The sequence below is a fragment of the Gorilla gorilla genome, chromosome 10 (genome assembly GCF_029281585.2).
Source record: "Gorilla gorilla gorilla isolate KB3781 chromosome 10, NHGRI_mGorGor1-v2.1_pri, whole genome shotgun sequence".
Taxonomy (NCBI): domain Eukaryota; kingdom Metazoa; phylum Chordata; class Mammalia; order Primates; family Hominidae; genus Gorilla; species Gorilla gorilla.
In genome coordinates this window covers 26396555-26403942 of record NC_073234.2, presented here as the reverse complement: position 1 = coordinate 26403942, position 7388 = coordinate 26396555, and the positions used below count along the sequence as shown (strand labels likewise).

Sequence of the window (7388 nt, the reverse complement as noted above, 5' to 3'; positions counted from 1 at the left end):
GGTTATTATATAAACAAAAATGACATTTCATTTAAAAAATTTAGTTACCAACTATCTTACTGAAATATAATTTTTATTTAGTATTTTTAATATCCTTTCTAAATGACCACTTTAATCACCATATTATAAACTGATAGAAAAATGAATGAATAATAATTATAACACTGAATTAATATCTTATCATCAGGGGTCTAGAAGTAGAGCAAATGTCTGATATTAAAGTGATGACATTTATTTGGAAGGAGGTCCACTGCAGAAATGGCTGGGACATGTGGAAATTGAGTCAAGAAAAGATGTGACACTATGTGCTGTGATGTGTGATATGACTCTGCTGACGACCACATCACAATGATGTGAGAGAGACAGCATGGTGGTTATCAGATGCGTGCACTTGGCTCCCAGGACTTTTTCAGAAGGGCAGCAAGAGGACAACACAGCCAGCATTAGTCCATGGAAGCAACAGAGGAGGGAGAATATATCTGCTCAGCTGTCTTCTGTCTTCTATTTCCCACTGGCCAGGGTTTCCCTGAGGCAGAACTACCATCTCTGCTGTTCTGCTTTCCATCATCCAATCCCTTGATGGAGGTTATGAAAGTCAGACCTCATGCCCACAATGTGGTGATCCATTCAAGTCCCAAATGGAAGGGTGATGTGGGTCAGGCAAGGTGCTGACCAGGGGTATAGGAGACAGTCAGGTAAATCTGAGGAAGCACATGTTTGTGTCCCATGCAGTCCACTCCTTGTGCCATTCAGATGTGCTCATGCCCTCCAATCATGGCTGACTATGAGCATATAATTTCCACTGTTGCACAGGGTCTTGTGCTTAGAGACGCGCATGCTTAGAAGGGCTTTATACATGGGTTAATTTTCTGCACCTGCCGTTTTGTTTTTGAGGCAGAGGGCACTCCTCTGCTAAAGAGGGAATGGTCTTGCACTAATTCGCTAGGGGTTTGCTCTCCCCTCTCCTGTGGGCTTGTGAGAAGCACGCACAAAGTCCTATAATGCCCACTATGCACGCATGCCTCTAGCGGGTTTGAATTCTGCTGGATTATCTGTCACAATGAGCACAGCAGCTTGGACTAGAGCCTACATTTGCTAGAGCCATTTTTTGTTCTAGTTCCACTTGAGACCAGTAGCCTTTGGCAACTTCATTAGTGAATCAGAGCAGTATCCTCAAATGTGGAATACGTTGGCTCCCAAATCCCAGTAGGCCCAACAAATATTGTGTCTCATTTTTAGTGACAGAAAATAGATGTATAGAGAGCAACATGCTGTTTACTTTAAAAGGGTGTTTCAGCATGTGGACTAGGAGCACTGGACCACTAAAATCATCATCTATGTTATAGGTCACTGAATCTTCTTGTTCATCTTTCTTCTTCTGGTATTTAGTTCTGTTCAATGTTATGGTATTTTACTATATTTGAGAAACTCACCACTTCCTGCTTATGGGTAACAATTAATGCAATATTATTAATATATTGAGTTAGCATGATGTTTTGCAAAATGCCAATTAAACTGAAAACAGAAGTGACATAGCCATGACATAAAACAGTGAAGCAGTGCTTTTGTTCTTACCTCACCAAAAGAAATCATTTTGATTTTCTCTCCCAATGGATGTAGATTAAAAAGCATTCACCAAATCAAATGCCTCATACAAAGAGCCAGAAACCATGTTTTCTCAGTGAAGGTACCACATCCTAGAGAGCATCTGCAAGTGTGATTTAAGTTTATGCTAATGTGCATTCATCTGATAATCCATCTGGCTTTGGCAGAAGCCAGATAGGTTAACTGAATAGGGATCAAAAATGGACAACCACCTCCTGGAACTTTTGAGTTTTTTGTCATGTCGGTGACCAATTCTATTCCTTGGACAATGCGGTTATTATGTTTTACTCATTTTCTTGCCAGAAGAGGAGAATTTCCGAGGACTCTTTTTGGTCCTACTTACAGTAATGTCCCTTAATATACAGGTCTGGAAGCAATGTGAGAGTTCTGCTAGCTGTTGAAACTGTTAATTTCATTTAACATTCTGGAAGAGATAATAAATATAAACCCATTACATCCACCTTAGGTTGAACATGAGCCAAAGCTTTATGCAGCATCTGACTTTCAAAAACTCATACTCCAGGACTGGTGAGGTGGCTCACACCTGTAATCCAAACAATTTGGGAGGCTGAGGTGGGAGGAGCACTTGAGGCCAGGAGTTCCAGATCAGCCTGGGCAAGATAGCAAGACCCTGTTTGTTAAAGAAAATAAACTGATTGTAGTACTGCGTGCCTGTAGTTCCAACTACCCAGGAAGTTCTGGCAGGAGGATCAGTTTAGCCCAGGAATTTGAGTCTGCAGTAAGCTATGATTGTGCCATTTCACTCCAGCCTGGGCTGCACTCTAGCCTGGGCAACCAAACAAGACTCTGTCTCTAAAAACAAAAAAAACGAACGACCAAAAACAAAGCCTCCCACTCCATTCTGTGAAACACAGTGTCTTTTTTAGTTCTCAAATATTATTAGTGTTAGTTCAGGCCCCATGTTTAAAATTCTGAGAGTATGGATATATGTCCTTTCCTCTGGGTACTGTTATGGCTACAGGTGAAATGGCTACAGGTGCTTGAGAAAGGGTCAAGTGAATATTTCCTGAATATTTTTGTGGTGAATCTTCAGTGTTGTTTACCGAGGGCATGTAAGCTTTCCTTCAATCATTGAACTCTGCTTCTCTGAACTGGCTCAGTCCAGAGAACTGGCTAAGGGTTTTTGATTCTCAATGTCAAAGGCTGACCTCAGGAGTCAGCTTTTGCAACTCTTGTCCCCTCTTGGTTTATAATTATTTGGCAAAGTATGAGGCCTCTTCAACTATTGGTCTATCAACCCATTTAAATGAGGCTGTTACTGTCACCACTCCATTAAATCTGACATGTGCAAGATCACCGGTAAGTCTGTGTTGCCAATGGTTAGTTTTTATGTTGCATGCTCTATGAGCAGCACTGAACGTAGTTTATTTGCATTTCAGGTTGCTGCCCTCTCCTGATTTTATCCTTGTTCACTGGCACAATTTCTTAGTCTCCTTTGCTAGTTCTTCCTCTTGTCTGTAAACTGAAAATATCAGATTGCCCAAGGTCTAAATTCTTCAATCTCTAATCAATTATGTCTGGTTTTTTTTGGTGATCTCATGCAGTCTCCTTACAGATAATGTAGCCACATGGTTCAATAGAGAGGAATAAGGCTGATTATTCATATATGTTATTTATTTATATACATATAGTTACATATATCAAATTATATAACCCTTTTTTTCAAATGTCAAAGTTACATTTAAAAGTAACAATACTAAAAATCTATGGAGAACATCAGAGCATCAATAATATTTTTACTTGAATTTCTGCTAAATCAGAGTAATGGTGACCAGATAGCTAATTAAGTTTTATTTAAAATAGCCATGTAGATTGATAGGCAGGGGATTATCATTATAGAAAAAAATGATATAAGTAAGGAAATATACAGATAGAATAATGATTGATTAACCCATTTTGACTTATTGTACTTGGTACAGCTAATGTCTCAGTATCTCAGTAATCTGTTTTTATATTTTTCTCTATGATCAATTAATTATGAGTTAATTTTTATGTATGGTATGAAATAATGGTCTACACTCATGTTTTTATCATTCTGTTTTTACTCCCACTTCTTAGGTAAGTTCATCTAGTCATAACCTTAGTTACTTTCTGTGTGCTGTTGATGCCAATATTTAATTCTTCAGCTCAGAAGTCAACCCTGGTCTCTAGAATCCTTTCTCTAAGAAGTCATTTGACATCTTCATTTGGATGTCTAACAAGAACTTGAACTAACATGTCCAAATCAAAATAGTGATCTTCCCTCTAGTCTCCAGAGTTGTTTCTTCTATAGCCTTTCCCTCTTCTGTTAATGACCACTTCAGTCTTTCAGATGCTTAGACCAAAAACACGGAGTTAACATTTTCTCTCTTTCAGAACTCATCTCTAAGGCATCAGCAAATTTTGCTGGTTCTACCCTCCTGTTGGTTCTACCCTCAAAAACATACAGAATCCAATCCCTTGTCATCACTTTTGCCATACTCATCTAAACTGCTGCCATACCTAGCCAAGATAATTGCCATCAACTCCTAATTATTCTTTCTAGTTCTGCACATCGTTTTCTCCTGATGTACTCTCAAGGTAGCAGCCAAAGAGAGCCTATGAAGATGCAAATTTGATCATGCCATTCTTCAGCTTTAGATTTTTCAGTGGCTTCTCATCTCATTAGAGTAAGGCCAAAATCCTTACAAAGTCCTATAATCATTTGAATGATCCGATTTTGTCTGCCTGTCTGTCCTAAAATGCCTGGCTATCCCATGCTAGCAACACTGGACTTTGTGTAATTTCTTGAATATACCAAGAATTGCCTCAGGGACTTCGTACTTGTGTCCCTTCTTCTCGGAATGCTCTTTCTCAGAAATCAACACTAAACACTATCACTCATCAAACATCACTGAATCATTGAGGCCTCCTTGATTTGATCTTTGTATATGGTGATAAATAGGCATCTAGTTTCATTTTTCTGCAAATGGATATCCAATTTTCCCAGCACCATTTAGTGAAGAGACTGTCCTTTCCCCAGTGTATGTTCTTGGCACCTTTGTCATGAGTTCTCTATAGGTGTGGATTTGCTTCCACATTCTCGATTCCATTTCACTGCTCTATGTGTCTGTTTTTTATGCCAGTACCATGCTGTTTTGGTTACTATAGCTCTGTAGTATACTTTGAAGTCAGGTAATGTGATTCCTCCAGTTTTGTTCTTTTTGCTCAGGATAACTTTGGCTATTCTGAGACATCCGTATATTTTCAGAAGCCATTAAAATTTAGATGAGATAACTAAAACCAATTAAAAACAAATGCCACAGGATATCAAAGACCAATCGAAAATCTGAAAAGTAGGTAGAGGAAAAAGATTATGTAAAAAGAAACAACTGTCTAAATGACAATCTTATTTTCAACAGACAAAATTGAAGCTAGAATTCAATGGAATCATGTCTTCAGTGTGTTTCAAAACCATAGCAGACTTTAACAAATAGAAATTCAAAAGAATATTTTTTAGATAAAAGGAAAATTACTAAAAATATAAAGCTGAACATGCATGAAGGAATAATAAATAATAGAAGTGGTAAATATGTGCATAAGTCTAAATAAATTTTGACTGTATAAAGTGATGGTGTCTTTTTGGGTTAAGTATTTAATTAATAAGATATATAGAAATAGCTATATATAGTCTGTAAGTAAAGGTATCAAAAAGAAAATTTAGTTAATTTAAATTTGGAATTTTCTATGTCTGTGAAGAGAATTTGAAAGCTATATTTGATGACCCTGTAATTCTCTTTCTATGTATATATCCAAAGGAAATGAATCAAATGATATATGAAAGAATGGTTATACTAGAATTATTCATAACTCTTCAGAAAAGAAATCCCCCAAATATGTATCAACTAAAGATGAATGAATCATTACAACACATTCATACAATGGAATAATATAGAGAATTGAAAAGAAATGAATCACATAAAGATGCAAGTATGTGAGTAAATTTCAGAAACGTAAAGGTGAGTCCAAGAAGCCATGAACAGGAACATACAGGACTACACCTACATATGGCTTAAAGGTTTAAAGTAGGCAAAACCATATCATAGAGTTTAGGGTTGCATACCTAGTTGTTAATGTATAAAGAAAATCAAGGCCAGGCGCGGTGGCTCACGCCTGTAATCCCAGCACTTTGGGAGGCCGAGGCAGGTGGATCACCTGAGGTCAGGAGTTCAAGACCAGCCTGGCCAACATGGCAAAACCCTGTCTGTACTAAAAATACAAAAAGTTAGCTGGGTGTGGTGGCATGCGCCTGTAGTCCCAGCTACTTGGAAGGCTGAGGGAGGAGAATTGCTTGAACCCGCGAGGTGGAGGTTGCAGTGAGCTGAGATCGTGCCACTGCACTCCTGCCTGGGTGACAGAGCGAGACTCTGTCTCAAAAAAAAGAAAATCAAGGAAATGATCATTCTAAATTATGGCTATTGCTCTCCTCAGGGTATGTGAAGAAAGGTGTAGGGGCTTGGAGAGTGGCATGGAGGTGGACCTAGGCTATTTGCAATGTGACATGTTTTGCCCTGCTTGATGGTTGCATGAGTGTTTATGACACATTGCTATGTTTACCATTTTTGTTTTCACCCATTTCTAAGTGTGCATTATAATTGTATTTAAAAATTATTAACTGGAAAAATGCTCCATAAAGAATATTAATTATTCTGCTCATTGTATACCTTGCAAAAAATTCACCATTTATACACATTTTTATACAACTCTTAGAGAGTTGAAGTAGGAACTTTATTTTAGCTGCAACATGTGGAAATTTGAGATGATGCTACCTGCAGCACACAAATCCTTTCAAACATTTTTTATTACCTTTAATTGTCTACCTCACATGACAAAACTTTGCCACTCACCATCTATTTTTCTTTTGGCTCCTGAATTCCTGACAAAACAGGAGCAAATATATTTCCCCACACTCTTGGTGTAGCATAGTACCTATACCAGTTAGGTTTTTCTACTAGAGAAACCCCTCCAAAACGACGTTAGATATTTTTATCTCATATATCTTTGGATTCAGGTTTTCTAAGCTGGGTTTGGTGGATAGCTCTGGTGACTTGAGATAGGCCAAGTTCTGCATCTTGGAGCTAGTTAGACTTTGGCCAATTTAGGATGGATCAAGTGCAGGCAAACTGACTCCATTAGTTTTCATTCTCATTCTGAAAACAGTGTACTAGCCAGGTGATAATCTCATGGTCAATGGAAAAGAGCAAGAAACCCCAATATGGAAGCCATCTCAAACCTCGGTGTGAAATCTACCAATTTTGTGTTCATCAAAGAAAGTTGTGTGAGTGAGCTCCGAGTCCAGGGGACAGATAATCACCCTGCTTATGGTGGGAGGATACTGCAAAATTATGCGTCATAGGGTGTGGTACTCAGGAATATTTACAAAATTGTTGAACATTTTAATTACATAATAAATACTTAAACATTAAATAGACTTGAGAGTAAGTTTACCAAGTGCTTAAGCATGAAAGATATGTTTGATGTTTGATACATTTTTTGGGGGGGGTTCTGAAAACCCTCAGTTTTCACTGGGAAAATAGGACTAATTTCACGTGGATGGCCTCCAGGAGACTTACTTCCCATTTTGGAAAGTATAAGAAAATAATTCCTTCCATCTCTTAGGGGTGTCACAGTCTCTCTCTCTCTCTCTCTCTCTCTCTCTCTCTCTCTCTGTGTATCTATTTATGAACATGGTAACAATAAATTCACACAAAAGTATTGGTTAGCAGCAACCAGATTTTAAGGTG

At 38.0% G+C, this 7388-nt stretch overlaps 1 protein-coding gene and 1 pseudogene across 6 annotated transcripts in view; both read left to right on the top strand.

Annotated features, from left to right (window-relative positions):
• Positions 1 to 7388, top strand: part of LOC129525947 (taste receptor type 2 member 30-like) — a 189504-nt pseudogene that overhangs the window by 39989 nt on the left and 142127 nt on the right.
• The window catches only part of PRH1 (proline rich protein HaeIII subfamily 1), a 264900-nt gene that overhangs the window by 116458 nt on the left and 141054 nt on the right, over positions 1 to 7388 (top strand). The gene's annotated exons all lie outside the window — the stretch shown is intronic.